Source organism: Belonocnema kinseyi, chromosome 8 (genome assembly GCF_010883055.1).
Source record: "Belonocnema kinseyi isolate 2016_QV_RU_SX_M_011 chromosome 8, B_treatae_v1, whole genome shotgun sequence".
Taxonomy (NCBI): domain Eukaryota; kingdom Metazoa; phylum Arthropoda; class Insecta; order Hymenoptera; family Cynipidae; genus Belonocnema; species Belonocnema kinseyi.
Genome location: NC_046664.1, coordinates 103781440 through 103796482, shown reverse-complemented (window position 1 = coordinate 103796482; position 15043 = coordinate 103781440). Strand labels below are relative to the sequence as shown.

Genomic DNA, 15043 nt, shown 5'->3' with positions numbered 1-15043 from the left:
GTATCCCGTCTCAGTCCTCCGTTTATCCGATACACCTTCCTAAACTGCTTCTTCGCCTACTCTCACAGGTAATGAGGTGTCTCCCTAATAGAAATTTTCTAGAACCCTAATAAAACTATTCATATCTGAAACACAAAATGTGAACCATAATAATGTAAACTTTAAGTTCTATTTTCCTAAACGCTAAAACCAAAATTTCTCGCAGATTATAGAAAAGCATAAACGGCAGGTAATCTAAGGTACTCATTGTAAAATGAAATTAGCACCCATTTTCACAAATGAACTGCTGACAGTTCCATGTGGAACTACGTAACGAAAAAGCCGCGTGCTCAACCAATCAATGAGGAAAATTTTAATTTGGGAAACTCAGAAAGTGTTCATACAAACGCTAATGTATTTCTCAATGATATTGGATCATTTAATGTCTATCAAATTTCATTGAAGAAAAAAATTGTACACTGAACTAGCCGAATAGTAAATGCAGTTAATGTTGCTGTATTATTTAGTATATAATTAAAAACATTGCAATATAAAATAATACTATACTACATTGAACTATTATTAATAATATTATTTGTATTATTAGGCTGAGTACAATATTAAATTAACATTTTAAAAGTTAATTTTCAAATAGGAATAATATTATAATAATAGATATTATATTTAGAAATTTTATGTCTTACTATATTACCCTAATTTTTCCCTGGAAGTAGTACCTCACTTTCTGTTCAGACATGAAAACCCCACCTTTTGTCAAATCCTAGCTACGGCACTGGTTTAACTGAATGGAATATGTAGATTACAATTTTTAAGAATTAATTGTTTCGAATGCGATGTATGGAAGAATAAATTGGAATATGACTATTTATTACTAAGTTCAGTAATAATGAAGTTGAAATTCTCTTTTTACAATAATTTCAATTAATTATTCGCTACAGAAATTATAAGATTTACAATGAAAGCGCCAGTGCCATTCCATTTATGTAATACACATGATGATGGTTGCAGTGAGTGCACGTGTCAGAAACAAACTCCGCAGTCCGCTCATGTCAATTGGCATCTCGAACAAAAAGTTTTTAGGATTTCAATACGCGCATTTTTGTTAAAAATAATTTCTATAAAATAAAACTTGAGTCATCGTTTTTTGTGATTTTGAAATTGATATGAGATGAATGTGAAGTTTCAAAACCCATAGATGGTAACTTATCAATTTTTCACTTTCAGTGATCACGAGCTTTTGTAAACTTAAATTAAAAGAAAACATTCAGATTTTGGTATGTGAAATTTATAAATAAATGTTCAAAATTCAGATATGGCGTGATTCAAATATGCTAAAAATAATGTTCAACAAAATCAATTAAAATGCCTGAAAATAGTCTATAAATAAAAGTAGATTATACAATCTGGAATTCCAGTGACAGATAAGCAATTCAGAAGTTATGAAACCCCATTTAAACGCAAGTGAATGGATTTTTGTTTCTTGTGAAATTACGAAAATGTAAGGCTCAAAAAACTATACGAAAATTCAAGATTTTTCTTAATGTATTTTGTTGAAACTTGGTCCCTTTTTGGAGAAAATTAATCTTCTTGATAAGGGTAAATAAAAAATTTGTTAGGGTAAGGTAGAGATTTTTGAAATTGGTATTTTGTAGCTTTGTTGTATTAAGAAAAGTCTTAAATTTAGATACTTTTTTAGTCATAAGTTTTCGTAAATTGTCATAAATATAAAAATATTTTTTATAGATGTTTATCAAAATACCACTTATTTACATTAAAATATGAGAGAAGAACGCAATCTTACAACGTTTTAATGATATCATTTGGTTTTTTTAATTCTGTAAGCAGATAACTTTTGCCAGAGACTGCTCCTGACCTCAAAATCTCAATAAACTTGCATCCCATTTCACATCAGCAATGGGAATTAATACCGTAAATTGAAGTGAATGCCATTCTTCATAGGAATATTACTTAATCTTAATATTCACACTTTTAGAAAATAATCAGTTATAACTAAAAATGCTAACTTAAAACTAAAAATACTGTATAGTTACACTAACCTCACTCAGAAGCAGAAAAGTACCATTGAACTGCTTACACTTCACTTTTGACACAAAATCAGCTTCATAAAATTTATAACCTTCCAAACTTCTATATTCTTCTACTTGTTTCGCAGTGTAAACACTGAGAGATTGAATAAAATATGACACTATATCCATTAAAGTCACCGAGGGCACTGAACTCACATTTTCACTAAAATCTAGATCTGTAAGAGCATAAGGATCAAAGTTTTTGATTCTTTACATTTTTTTGATACATCGGGTTTTTACATCTGCAGAAAAATTTGCCAAATATTCACTTTGCCTTTCGAAAAAACAGTCTTAAAAAATTCCTCCGACACATGCAAATTATAGAGGCATGCGTGCAATGTTATTTCAACTAAAACGATACATTTTCAACCAAATAGTGAAGTTGTTAGCTAAAAAGGATAAATTTTCTACCAAAATAAAAAATTTGAATTTTTAGTTTAAAAGGTTAATTTTTACCCATTAATTATTCGTATTTTCAATAAAATAGTTGAATTTTGTACAGTAATGCAAATTTTTGACCAAATTACATGATTACCTCCATTCATACAATTTTCGATTAAAAGTTTTAGAATTTACTGTTTCATAAACTATAATATTATATATATTTCATGTTAAACTATTAATTTCAGTGATTATATTTTTGAATTATTTGACATTATTTATAACTTCTTTAATTTTTAAAAATAATAATTTTTTATTTAATATAAATAATAATTTCAGTGAGAGCTGTATAAGAAATAAAATTAGTTTATATGAACATAATTATTTCCTCCATAAGTAGTCTAATTGTAAACTTTAAGAATTGCAAAAGGTGAACTTTGATTCGATGCGTTTATTTCAATGGACTCGGTAATTATGTATACAGGTTTGAAAAATGAGCAGTAATGCACTCAAATGCATTTCAATATGATGGCTTCATGTGAAACTAAATGATACTGCTATAATTTTTACAGAATATAGAGTATTTACAACCTCGTTTACATACAAATCATGACAGGTGCAGATAAATTTTACAGGTGGCAGGTATGCAATATTCTTCTTATTGAAGTAAATTACTGAAGTAAGTTAGAGTGTTTGATTCCTGAAATTAAGCCATTTCTGTACTTATATTTTTTGTCTCACTAGCACGATAAATCCTATTTGCATGCCTGCAGAGTTGGTCGAAAGTGTGAAATGGCCGCCCGACGACGGTGACGCACCAGCGGGCGGGAATGTGGTATTCCTGTGCATGTACTATTGTATGCCTGTAATGAGACTACTTTATGTTGTAAAGTGGTGAGTGTTCAAAAATTTAATTAACTCAGTTACAAAATAAAAGCGAGTTAATGAAACAATTAAAAGAAGAGCTGAGGGTACGGCGAAGATCCGAGTTAGTGACACTATTAACTTTAAATAGTTCAAGATTTAGCTTTTCACTGTTTAAGACGCTTCAATCTCGAGTGTTTTTGTAAGCATAAGTGAAGTACAGTGAAACTCTTCTGTAGTGCCCATTTTGGGGCTGACGGTGAGTGGGAACTAACTCATTAGAGCCCACTCTGCTTTTTTTGTTTACGCCTGAGTGCTCGCCTGAGTGATAGCCGCAGATCCCGTGCACCCCGCGCAGCTCCTCTGACACCTATATGCGGCGCGGCGACAATTCCTGGAAGGGCTATAGAAAGGACGGCCATTGAAGAGTTTCACTGTAGTTGTTTTTTAATACTAAAAACATGATCGCAGCAATGCCTACATTGCTTATTAATAAATATTGATATTTTGTCTGCGTCATGCGAGAGGAAGCGTTAGTAAAAACTTGTGATACACTGCTTTGAAAATTATTCCCCGGGCATATTTATATGCACTTTAAGATTGAAGCATGCTGATTTTCACTAAAACTTAATTTACATTTTGATTTCAACTAAACTTTTGAACAAATAAAGAAATTAATCCAGGGTTTCACTTACTGGTCGCCTCTGCGAATGTACCGACCATGGTTCTAGTTCAGTGCCATCTACGAATTTTCCGATTCCAATGATATATTACTTGCCTAGAAAAGTAAAAAATTTGAAAGAGTTTAATATCATGAAACATCAGATTTACAGTCAATTTAATACTAAACACTTCACAAATTTTCAACATTTACAGACAAATTACATGTCTTTGGAATCGGAAAAATACGGATATTCCAAATATATTACTTTCAAGTCACTGATTGCAAAATTACGAATTTTTTAATCTCACATTTTTTCCCCCATTTTCTAACAAAGGAACGTTGAGGAAAGGGGTATTTTGGCCAAGCTCGCAGGTACTGCCCTGAAAGTAGGTCCTTGGGGCAGCCAGGGCAAGCAACCCTGCCCTAGGCAAGAGCGTGTCGACCACTGTCGTAGGGCAGTCAGGACAGGGTACTCTGCCCTGGGCAAGAGCGTGCCGACCACTGTTCTAGTTGACCTTGAAAAAGGGTAATTCGTCGCCGACAAGCGCAGTAGAGAGGAAATGGGTCACAGGTAGCCATCGGCGAATTGACGATCACGAATTGACGATCACGGTTTGATATTATGCAAGGTGTTGGAAAGTGTTGCGTCATGTCCTTATGGCTATTTATTGTATTCACGGACAAGTGTATAAGAATGGCATTCTTCGACGACGAAGATGTGGATCTCGAGACAGTGAGGGTACGTGGGTTAGCTTTGGCAGGTTTCAAAGCTGTTTCGGCAGAGTCAATCAAACACTTGTAAAGAATGTTAATCAAACTAAATACAAGCATGAAGAATATGGTCCTCAAAATTAACGCAAATAAAACAAACATTATGATATTTGAAGGAAAAGGTGAGAAGATAATATGCAAAATTATTCTAAATGATGAAATAATAGAAGTTGATAAGCACAGATATCTTCGTAGCCTATTCACAAGTGGCAGAAAGACAGATAGGGAATTAGATAGACGCATAAATGAAGGCAAGAAGGTTTTTTGAAGGTTATCGATAGAGAAGGGCCCATTCTCAGAAGTAAAAATATATCAAATAAAGCTACAAAAGCAACACATAATTCTATATTTATACCAACTGTGATATACGGTAGCGAGACGTGGAGCTATCAGGAAAAGGATAAGAGTAAGTGATTAACATGGAATTTCTGCGCGTGATGTATGGCATAACATTGATGGACAAAGTGTGCAATGAGATAATCGTAAAAGCATGTGGTGTAGAGAAGACACTAGTTTACATGTCAAACAAAATGGTCAAATCTTGTTAATAGTGTTAATGGTGGTTTAAGCATGTTGAGAGGATGAAAGAACAGCCTAACGAAACAAGTGTATTAAGGTAAATAAAATGGCAGTAAGCCCAGATGCTGAACGCGGAAAGAATGGTTGGAATGTGTAAATAAGGTCCTAACTCAAAGGTATGCCAGGACAGATGACAAATAATTTATAAAAAGAATTTCAGTAGAGTGAATGACGCCAAAAACAAAAGACTTGGGGTACTAATTGACCCGAGTGGGGAGACCCACATGACGACTTTTTGAGACTCTACACTCGGGGTGACTGCTAGAGACTGATCAGCAGCCTGGGTCGGAGCAGTGTTGCGGAACAAACGTGTTATATAAATAAATAACTTGGGAGTTCTAGATCAATATAAAATTATATGTCCCCTCTCCCATATTACTCCCTTCCACCCTGAGTGAGTCACGCCTACCCCGAAAGGGAAAAGGGCTTAATGGTATGATGCTAACTGCGCATTTAATTTTGATAAATTTAAGATAATTTCAAGGGAATTAAATTATCATTTGAAGGCAAAATTGAAATGAATTCAATATAATCCACTAAATTCCATATGAAATTCACGGAATTGAATGAACGCTATGTACAGCTAAAAACCGAATTCGAGATAAATTCAACTAAAAGTGTATCAGTTTACATAAATGCCACTGAATTAAAAGTGATCTCAACTACTTTTGAAAAAAATATAATAAGAATAACTTCAATATTCAACGGAATTAAATTGAATTTAAGGTGAATGCGACAGCTTTTGTTCATTTCAACAGAATTCAATGTGAATTCAGAGGAATCCTGTAGAATTCAATATTATTTCGTGAAATTCAATGGACCAGAGAATTTCCAAAGTAATTTTTTGCGCTGAATTAAAATCTGCATTCTATTTGTCTCTAGCAACTCTTATTTACAAGATGTACTAAATCATTTTTGGTTGACATGTTAAACATGACTTTCATGCGTTTTTTAATCCTGAATCCAATGACACCTCATATTTGTAAAACCTTCAACGTTTTTTTAGACATCGTTATTACCGTCAAAATAATTGAGGTTTATATATACAAATAATAGGCTATTTTTGTTTTGTTTTTTAATGCCAAACTAAAAAAAAATTATTTTACCGCTAACCGTTCTCGATAGATAGTGAAAAGTATGCGCCAATGTTTCTGATCGCACTTATACAATTCGGCTGTTTTACTAAGCTAACTTCATTTTAGCGATCAAAGCTGGTGGATTTTAATTTTAAAGAGGGTTTTGACGACTTTTATAAGAATAGAAGACAGTTTACCAACTCAGTTATTTCTATACTGTCACCATGGCACCTCCTCGTTGGGACGGTGGTCACGGAGTTTCTCTGGCAAGACCCTGGGTAAAATCTACTCCACCATGGCAGGTCGAAAGCATCATCGAGGTGGGATCGGCGATTCCACCTTTCAACGGGTTGCGTTTAAAGTTTCAGATAAAGGGGCTTCATCGGCCAAGGAGCAACAGGCTTCCCTACATGAAGAGATTCCCGCTAGGTCTTTTGGTGTTGGTCAAAGAGCTACCAGTAGTTACAAACGTTAGTTACTTGTAAAAATAATCGTAATAACTTTGTTATGTATCTGGTGTTTTTGAACTAAGTAACAAAGGGGGGAGGTTCTCAGGTTTGGAGTTAAAGAAGGCTATGAACTATTATTTAATAATGAAGCCATAGACTCGGATAAAAATGATGCACCTAACATTTGCCTTTGAATAGGTGCGACTGAACAGTAATACAAGAATCTGAATTTCAGTAGAAAAAGGCGGTTGACTTTCAGATGTAACCGAAAGAATCATTCGCCAGTTGAAAGTCAACTGATGATGATAACATGACTCTAGTAACACGCTTGGTTGAAAGTCAACTGCTTTATGTACGTAAAATGTACTGTTTAGGTTAATTTAATACAGAAAGATTGTTGACTTTTCCCCAACGCATGCATCTGAAATGAAACTTACAGGTTAATTTAAGTCAACTGATTGTGGAAATTTACCAAATTTATGCGCTATCGTTCAGTTATTAGGAACATGAAATTATTATAAAATTAAAAATTGAGTAATTTTAGAAAATAAATATTTTTTGTTTAATCTGAGCATTGAATAAATTATTCATTAATGCCTAATAAATCAAGCTGTGTTATCCTCCAACTCAATGAGATTACAAGAAGGAAAAAAGAACTTAAATTATTTATAATTATAGACACAGATGAATTACACTAAATAAGGCACTTATATCCATTTCAAGCTACCACGTACATAACGTAAATCTTCAATCCTTTTTTATATATTTTTCTATCACATATGTACGAATATTCTATTCTTGATCAAAATCCTTTATAGATATGAGTACATAATATCAAAATAGGAAACGTTGACGAAACGACTACCATGATCTCAGTGTTAAACGATACTATCTAGCGCTATCGACGTCATTGTGTTTACTCTCAGCTGCTCTCTTGGCTCCTCTTCTAAAATCGTCGAAATCCGTTCAGGTGTTTGCGCATCGCCACATCGCATTTCGCGCACGCCTTGCTGCCAGCACAAATTGAATTTCAGAGCACGCGAATGGAAATCATCCCAAACTCAACATACTTGGAAGTTAATTATCATATTACTCGTATATGAAACATGAGACACTGCACTTAAGTTCGATTTCTGATTGAAATTAAGTGAATTACTTAATTTAATGAAAAAATGAAATTTATCTACATTTAGAATTCATCATCTTGTATTAGTGTGTAAACTAAGGTTAACAAATTGAGGAAATTATCCAAATTTTCCATTTACTACACTATAAACTTTAAGTACCCTCGGGTTTCGTCTGCAACAAAACATGCTTATAGGACTGTATGTTCACCACAGAATAATTTATATGGTGAAAGTAAAGAACCTAATTCTTATGAAGATTCACCAGAAAGTAACCCGTGCAGAAATTTCCCCATCTTTCCCTATTTGAAGTTGGGTTCTGATGGGGCCCCTATCAGAATATCTAGTCTAGAAAAAACTGGTTGGGCTCCTATCGGAATATCTAGTCTATAAAAAACTTATGGGTGCCCTGTCAAGTTCTTTTTAAGAATTTCATGCTTCGTATAGGTATTGCAAATCTATCTGTGTCTAATGGGGCCCCGACCAGAGAACTCCTAAAATCGTATATTGCCTCAAAAATAATTTTGAGGCTCTTAAGGTTTCAGTATTCAAAAATCTCGAAAACTTGATTTAGGGCACTAATGACTATTTTATTCGGAGCCAGGTAGATATTATTCAGTTCAGTTAAAAGTACTGGCTGCCAGTAGAGTGGCAGTACCTTGTAGGAGTCCCGCATGGTCTTTTTTCTTTAATTGAAGTGTAGGCGGACTGACCCCACTAAAACCCTACTAGAAAATCTAATAGAGCCCCCCTGGCCTCAACATTACAGTCTAGAAGGGGCCCCGACTAATTTTCCCCACTAGAGAAAAACTAGAGAAAGGGAAAACTACACAGGGTCCCACTAGAGCCCTTTCAAAATTTCTGTACCGTAAGCGTTATAAAGTGATGCCAGTTTTATTTAATCAGCTTGAGGTGAAAGACTTATCAATTGACAAAGTAAAAATCTTCGGCTCTCGGTTTAAAAATAATAGAATTTCGTAGAAGCTGGTGTAAAAACTGCATAACGCAATCGAGGGAAAGACATAAGAAAATATTTTGCTGAAGAAGACAGGCTCGTATATTGCAAAGACGGGGGTGGATTAATGAAAGTACTTGGGCATGAGCAAAATGTAGAAGAATGGCGTTTATTTGAAGGTTCAAATAAAATTAGTTTGAAATTCTTTCTTCTGCATAATATTAATAAGTTTCCATCTCTACCTGTGGCTCATGTAACACAATCTCTCGAGGTGGTGCATATGCGGCGACTTCATAGCAATTGGAATTTTACTTGGATTGAAAAGAGAATACATGAAATTTGTTGCTTCTTGTGTTACTGGGACAGTCGTACCAGAGATAAGCATTATGATTAAAAAGTTTGGCCATAAAGAAAAATATTACAGCTGGGAAAAATGAATGTAGTCCAAAATCTCTTTGTTGACACTGACCACATTATTTTGCCACTCCTGCATATAAAATTTACGCTTTTTATAAAAAAATTCATACCTTTTTTAATTTTTGTATATTTTTGATTAAAAATTGAACAGTGAATGTATGAAATAGTACTCTTTATGGTAGAATTAAGTTAATTAGCCGACGTTTACAAAGTTGTATTTATTTTAAGAAAAAACTGGAGAAAAACAGAGGTGCAAACGAAACATCATTACATGCCTATCATTATGGTTTTAATGTAAGAAAAACTTATAAAAAAAGTACTATCAATACAAATTTTGATAGAATAATATTCTAGCACCGTAGAGAGAAAGTTTCAGTGCAAATTAATTAAAATAAATTATTCTTCTCCTGCACATTCCATACACAAGTATTGACGATGCGTATCGCACATTGGTCTCCTGCATGAAGGGCACTGCATCTTAGTCTTGCAGTCGCTCTCTTACGAATCGACTCCGTACATTTTAGGCCATCTTTTTTACTCTTTATTATTGCAAAAATTCTTTTTACTTTGATACTAATACTTACGACTTAATTCACGATCTGTATTAAAAACAAGTCAAATAAATTTTGCTTGGATTTAAACAAAAATCAACGTTAATGCCACACTGGGGTACTCGGGACCTCACCCTCATTTTGGCACGCTCTCTACAACAGCTAACGCTATATTGACCTGCCAGATTAAGTGAAGCGAAGATCAAAGAAGGTGGGTTTGCATGGCCCCAAATTTGCCGACCCTGAGAGAGAAACTTGGTCTTCGGTGATGTGATCATGTGATACGAGATTTCTTGGGTAACAAGAAATATACCTGAGTCGAAATATAGGCCCTACTTTGACGCTCCAAGTGGAAGTGTTGTCCCTACTTTGCGGCTGTTTATTCTAATAGCTCCTACGTAGCCACTCCTAAAGATATTTTCATTCTATTTTGCTTCTGTATCAGCTTCAGCCCCTACATTGAAGACCTTCCGTCTATATTCCTGAGTTTTATTTATGTCTCCTTTAAAGCTCCATATTCTCCGTACAATTTTTAAATTCTCTTTTAACCCTCTTAAATTTTAACGCAAAAAATATGTGGCATTATAGCCTCGATGCCTACCCCTCGTGACAGACACTTTGTTGTTTTCTCTAAAATTCCATCACCGCAGTTTGTGAAAGCAACAGTTTATTGGTTTTAAATAATAAATATTAAAGTGATAACATCGAAATAGCGTCAAGAGGAAAGAAGTTTGCCCTAATTTGGTGGCTGCAAGCTAAAGGAAAAATGCAAACCAGCGCTAATATTTAAAGATAGTTATAAAGAACCCAGATCCGAAACCCCCCAAAAAGGTATTAAACACACGAGAAGAAACGTCGAAAAAAAGGTAACTTTAGTAAAGTAATTTTAAAATGATAAAATTTATATTCACCAAAAATTGTGATATTAAAACTTTTTATAATCAAAGCCTTTAAAATTTCAATTATTTGTGTTAAATTCAAATCACATAAGAACAAATAATTTTTGAATTGCTAATTAAACTTTTCCCCATTCAACAAATTTTCTTCAAATTTTGAAAACATGAAAAAAGTATGATTTCCTTTAAAAAAACAACATATTTCGTTCTCGAGAAATTCGGCGATTTCAAGTGAAGGTCCCTGCTGATTTAAAATGTATTATGTCAACGATGATTGTTATTCGTACGTTATTCTCCAAAAAACCGACGTTGATTACAGTTTACTTGTAACCATTATTAATAAGATCGCCGACATTCATAAATATATACCAAAGATTTTAGTGTAACATGTACTTAAAATAAAAAATTGTTTCTTCAAAATGTCATATTTTTAAACCAATTTGTTTCTATATTCCGAGGGGTCGATGACTCCGATATTCCTGACATATTCACTAAAGATTCCTATACACGTATTCTTTCAACATTCTTGGTATTCATAAAATATGATCAAGTGTTTAAAAGGATTTTAATGAATTTCAAAATAATTTAACAGGATTTAAAAATTCTTTTAAATTAAAAAAGATTGAAGTTTATAAATGAATTTAAAAATATTTCAAGTAATTTTATAGAATTTTAAAAGATTTTAGAAAAATTCCAAAAATTACAAGAATTTCGAAGAGATTTAAAAGACTTTAAAATACTTTTTATGAGTTCAAGAAATTTTAAGAGACTTTAAGGGATTTTGTGGCATTTTAATCGATTTAACATAGTTTTAAAACTCTGTAAAGAAATTAAAAATATTAAGCAGCATTTTAACTAATTTTTAAAAAATTCAAATGAGTTTAAGGATCTTCATGTAATTCAAAAACTTTTTACGTATTTAAAGAGATTTTCAGGAGTTTCAAGGGATTTAACGGAAGTTTTTTGATTAAAAAAATTTTATGTTTATAATCGAATTTCAAAAGATTTCGAATTATTTAAAACAGTTCAAGATATTTTTAATGAATTTAAGGGATTTTAAGTAATTTTGAAGAATTTTTTAGGAATTTTGGCAGAATGTAAATGAACTTTAAGATTTTGAAGTAATTTTAAAATATAAATAATGTTCTTGAATTCTTTAAAATCTGTTAAATCTTTTGAAATCTTCGGAAATTTGTGGAAATCCTTTGAAATCTATTAAATTTCTGAAAATATATATTGAGTTTTTTTAAATATTTTAAAATATCATGAAACATTTTTGGATTTAGTTTCAATCTTGTTTAAGCACATAAAATATACAATAATAATTTGCAATATTTGCAATATTAAAGCCGAGAGGCTTTAGAAGGCATTAGTAATGTGAAACTTATAAGGTTCGAACCCGCGGTGAATACAAGTTTTCATAGCGTGCGATTATAAATAGTGCAGTGATTGTGTAATAGTAAATAACTGTGTACTTAAACATGTGAAAAAATATTAGAGTATAATGGTAATAATATAATAATACAAAAGATAAATTTTTTTGTGGCGAAAAATCGGTTATAATGTTATAAAACTGTTCTCTATAATTTCGGGACTAGTTCAACGCAATGTAAAACAAAGATAATTTCCACTATTATTAAACCACCCAACGTATCCTCTACTATAGGATCAGTTCTATAAAATTTAATGGATATTTTTTTCCGCGTGCAAAATAACTTGAAACATTACGCAAATGTCACTATGTCTTCTTCTTAGAGCTCTACTTTTGTTAATTTTTCGCTAAATAATTTTATTCTGTACAGGAAGGTACAGTGTGGAGGGTTAAATTGGAAACAAACACTAAGCCTCTATTTTGACGCACCAAATAGAAGATTTGGAAATTTGTGCCCATAAGAGCGCTAAAGTAGGGACAAAAAATCGAATGGGAATAACCTCTACTTTACAATCTTATTCCCTAAAAATATTAGCATGAAGAGTGTCAAAGTAGGGCCTATATTTCGACTCGAGAGTTAGCGCTAAAATGAATTTTTACGTTCCCATCCTAATGAGAAGGTATTGGTTTTTACGTGAAAAATTACTTTCGCGGATTCCATCAAATATCGACGTTTTGAGACCCCCCGAGTCAGAAAAAATAGTTTTTTTACGTCGGCGTTTGTCTATTGTCGTTGTAGTTTGTAAACACGTTAACATTTGAATGGATTATTCGATAGAATTCCCTTTTAACACACTTTATAAGGATATGAAAAGAAAGGACGAGTTCGCTAGCCAGCTTTTTTTGAAGAAATTTTGAAAAGTTAAAGCATTTTGAAAATTGTTGAAACCACATTTTTCTAATATTTGAAAATTCGTTCGATAGCTATTTATAATAGACAAATATATGAACCATTTATCTCCATTACTTTTTTTGATAAAATGAAAATTACCAAAGTTATAGCATTTTCAAAATAAAAAAAAGCGAAAATGTACATTTGTAGCCAAAAAAGCGTGATATAGAAAAAAGTCAAGACAATATACGAAAAGAGACAGAGTGACAAGAATTGTGTATCTAAAAAGAATAGCAAATTTTTCAGGAATTACTTTCTTGTAGCCTAAGTATTTTTTGTTTTGTATTTGAAAAACAACATTGAATCTCAAAAAATTAAATTTGAGTACAACGATACAAGCTACGAAAATAAGTGAGACAATATTTATTCAACCAAAAAAAGCTTTACAGATTTTTTACGAATATTTTTTAAATAGGAAGCGTAGTTTTTTTAAATCGTAAAAAACAAGATTAAAAATAAAAAAAATTATGTAAACAAGGCAATAATAATAAGACTGTTTCAATTTCCATGCTAAGGGACATAACAAATTTATTATATTTGATTAAAAAATGTTGAGCATAATGTAGAAAATTTTACATTTTGGGCAAAATCGAGTGCGAAGCAAGAGATTCGTGATAAGTATGTGTTCGCTAAAGCCGAAAGAGCTTTAGAAAAAGAGAGTTCTTAATCGCAAAATTACAGTTGTTGATTCGTTGATCTTGAACTTTGAAAGGTCTGTGCATGAATGGGGTAGAAATGCAAAAACTGAGAGCGAATATGCGAATGCATGAATGAGAGAAAAATGCAAAGTCCGAGCGCGTAGCGCGAGGTAAATACAAAATCAAACGTGAAGCGCGAGTGCCAACAATCGCGCGCCCTCGGTGCGCTTAAACTCGTGAGCCGCGCGCCCAGCGCGCGATGAGAATGTGCCCACGCGGCGAGTAGATATTTTTGTTCTTTTTTTTTGTCACTCAAAAACAAAAAAAATAGCCTATTATTTTGTGTACCAACCTGAATTATTTTTACAGGTATAAAGATTTCTAAAAAGCTTTTTTTCTATGTTTCCCGGGTTTTAGCAAATATCTCGGTAACCGTTAGAGCTATTGAAAATATGAGGTTGTCAATAGATTCAGCATTAAAAAACGCATCGAAATCATGTCTAATATTACAACCGAAAAATTATGTAGTACATTTTGCATTAAGATAAACATATTTTCAGAAAAAAATAAGTTGCAAATTTATTGTAAATCAAAGGAGCTGGAGACAAGCGGATTCCAGATTTAAATTCAGTGCAAAAAAGTACTTCGGATATGATGTGTCGCTTTCCACCCAATGGGAAATGCCTGTATTGAGCCGTCACTTAGATCTGGCGCAATACTAAGCTAGTGGTCTTGCCAACGTCGACTCGTCGAGCCATATCTTGGCGGGCCCGTACTGGCGCAGTACTGGGTGAATTGGTAATTCCATCGTCTAGCCAGGACTTGGCATAAATTACATTTTTGAAGATTCTGCTAAAATTAATTACCATTTTTTCGAATGTTAGTATGTTATTATTTATAATACAAAAGCTGCACATAAGAAAACTACCATGACTCGTATTCATAGAAAAATATGTTTAATTTGCCAAAGCAAAAGGTAATTGCATTTTTCTATTTGTAATAATAACACGGGAAAATATTCTCAAAACAAAGCTAATCTATCCTCCATATCTAGTACTGCGCCAATACTGGAGTCAGTACTGTTCGTCAGCACTGGTGCAGTACGGAAAACCAGTACCGAACATAGTTATATCCCAAGTCAATTTAATTAAGTTAAATGGATATCAACAAAATTCAATCAAATTCAAACGAAATCAGTGAAATTTAAAAGCTAATATTTGGATTTCTGTAGAAAAAGTTTTAATTTAACATCCAAATATAAGTATCT

At 32.8% G+C, this 15043-nt stretch overlaps 1 protein-coding gene across 3 annotated transcripts in view; it reads right to left on the bottom strand.

Annotated features, from left to right (window-relative positions):
• The window catches only part of LOC117179102 (elongation factor-like GTPase 1), a 495923-nt gene that overhangs the window by 251695 nt on the left and 229185 nt on the right, over positions 1–15043 (bottom strand). The window contains exon 5 of one of the 3 annotated variants that reach the window (XR_004467860.1): positions 4028–4110. The exons of the other annotated variants lie outside the window; for them this stretch is intronic. The gene's annotated coding sequence lies outside the window, so the exon portion shown is untranslated. The remainder of the gene's footprint in view (positions 1–4027; positions 4111–15043) is intronic. 3 annotated transcript variants of the gene reach the window in all.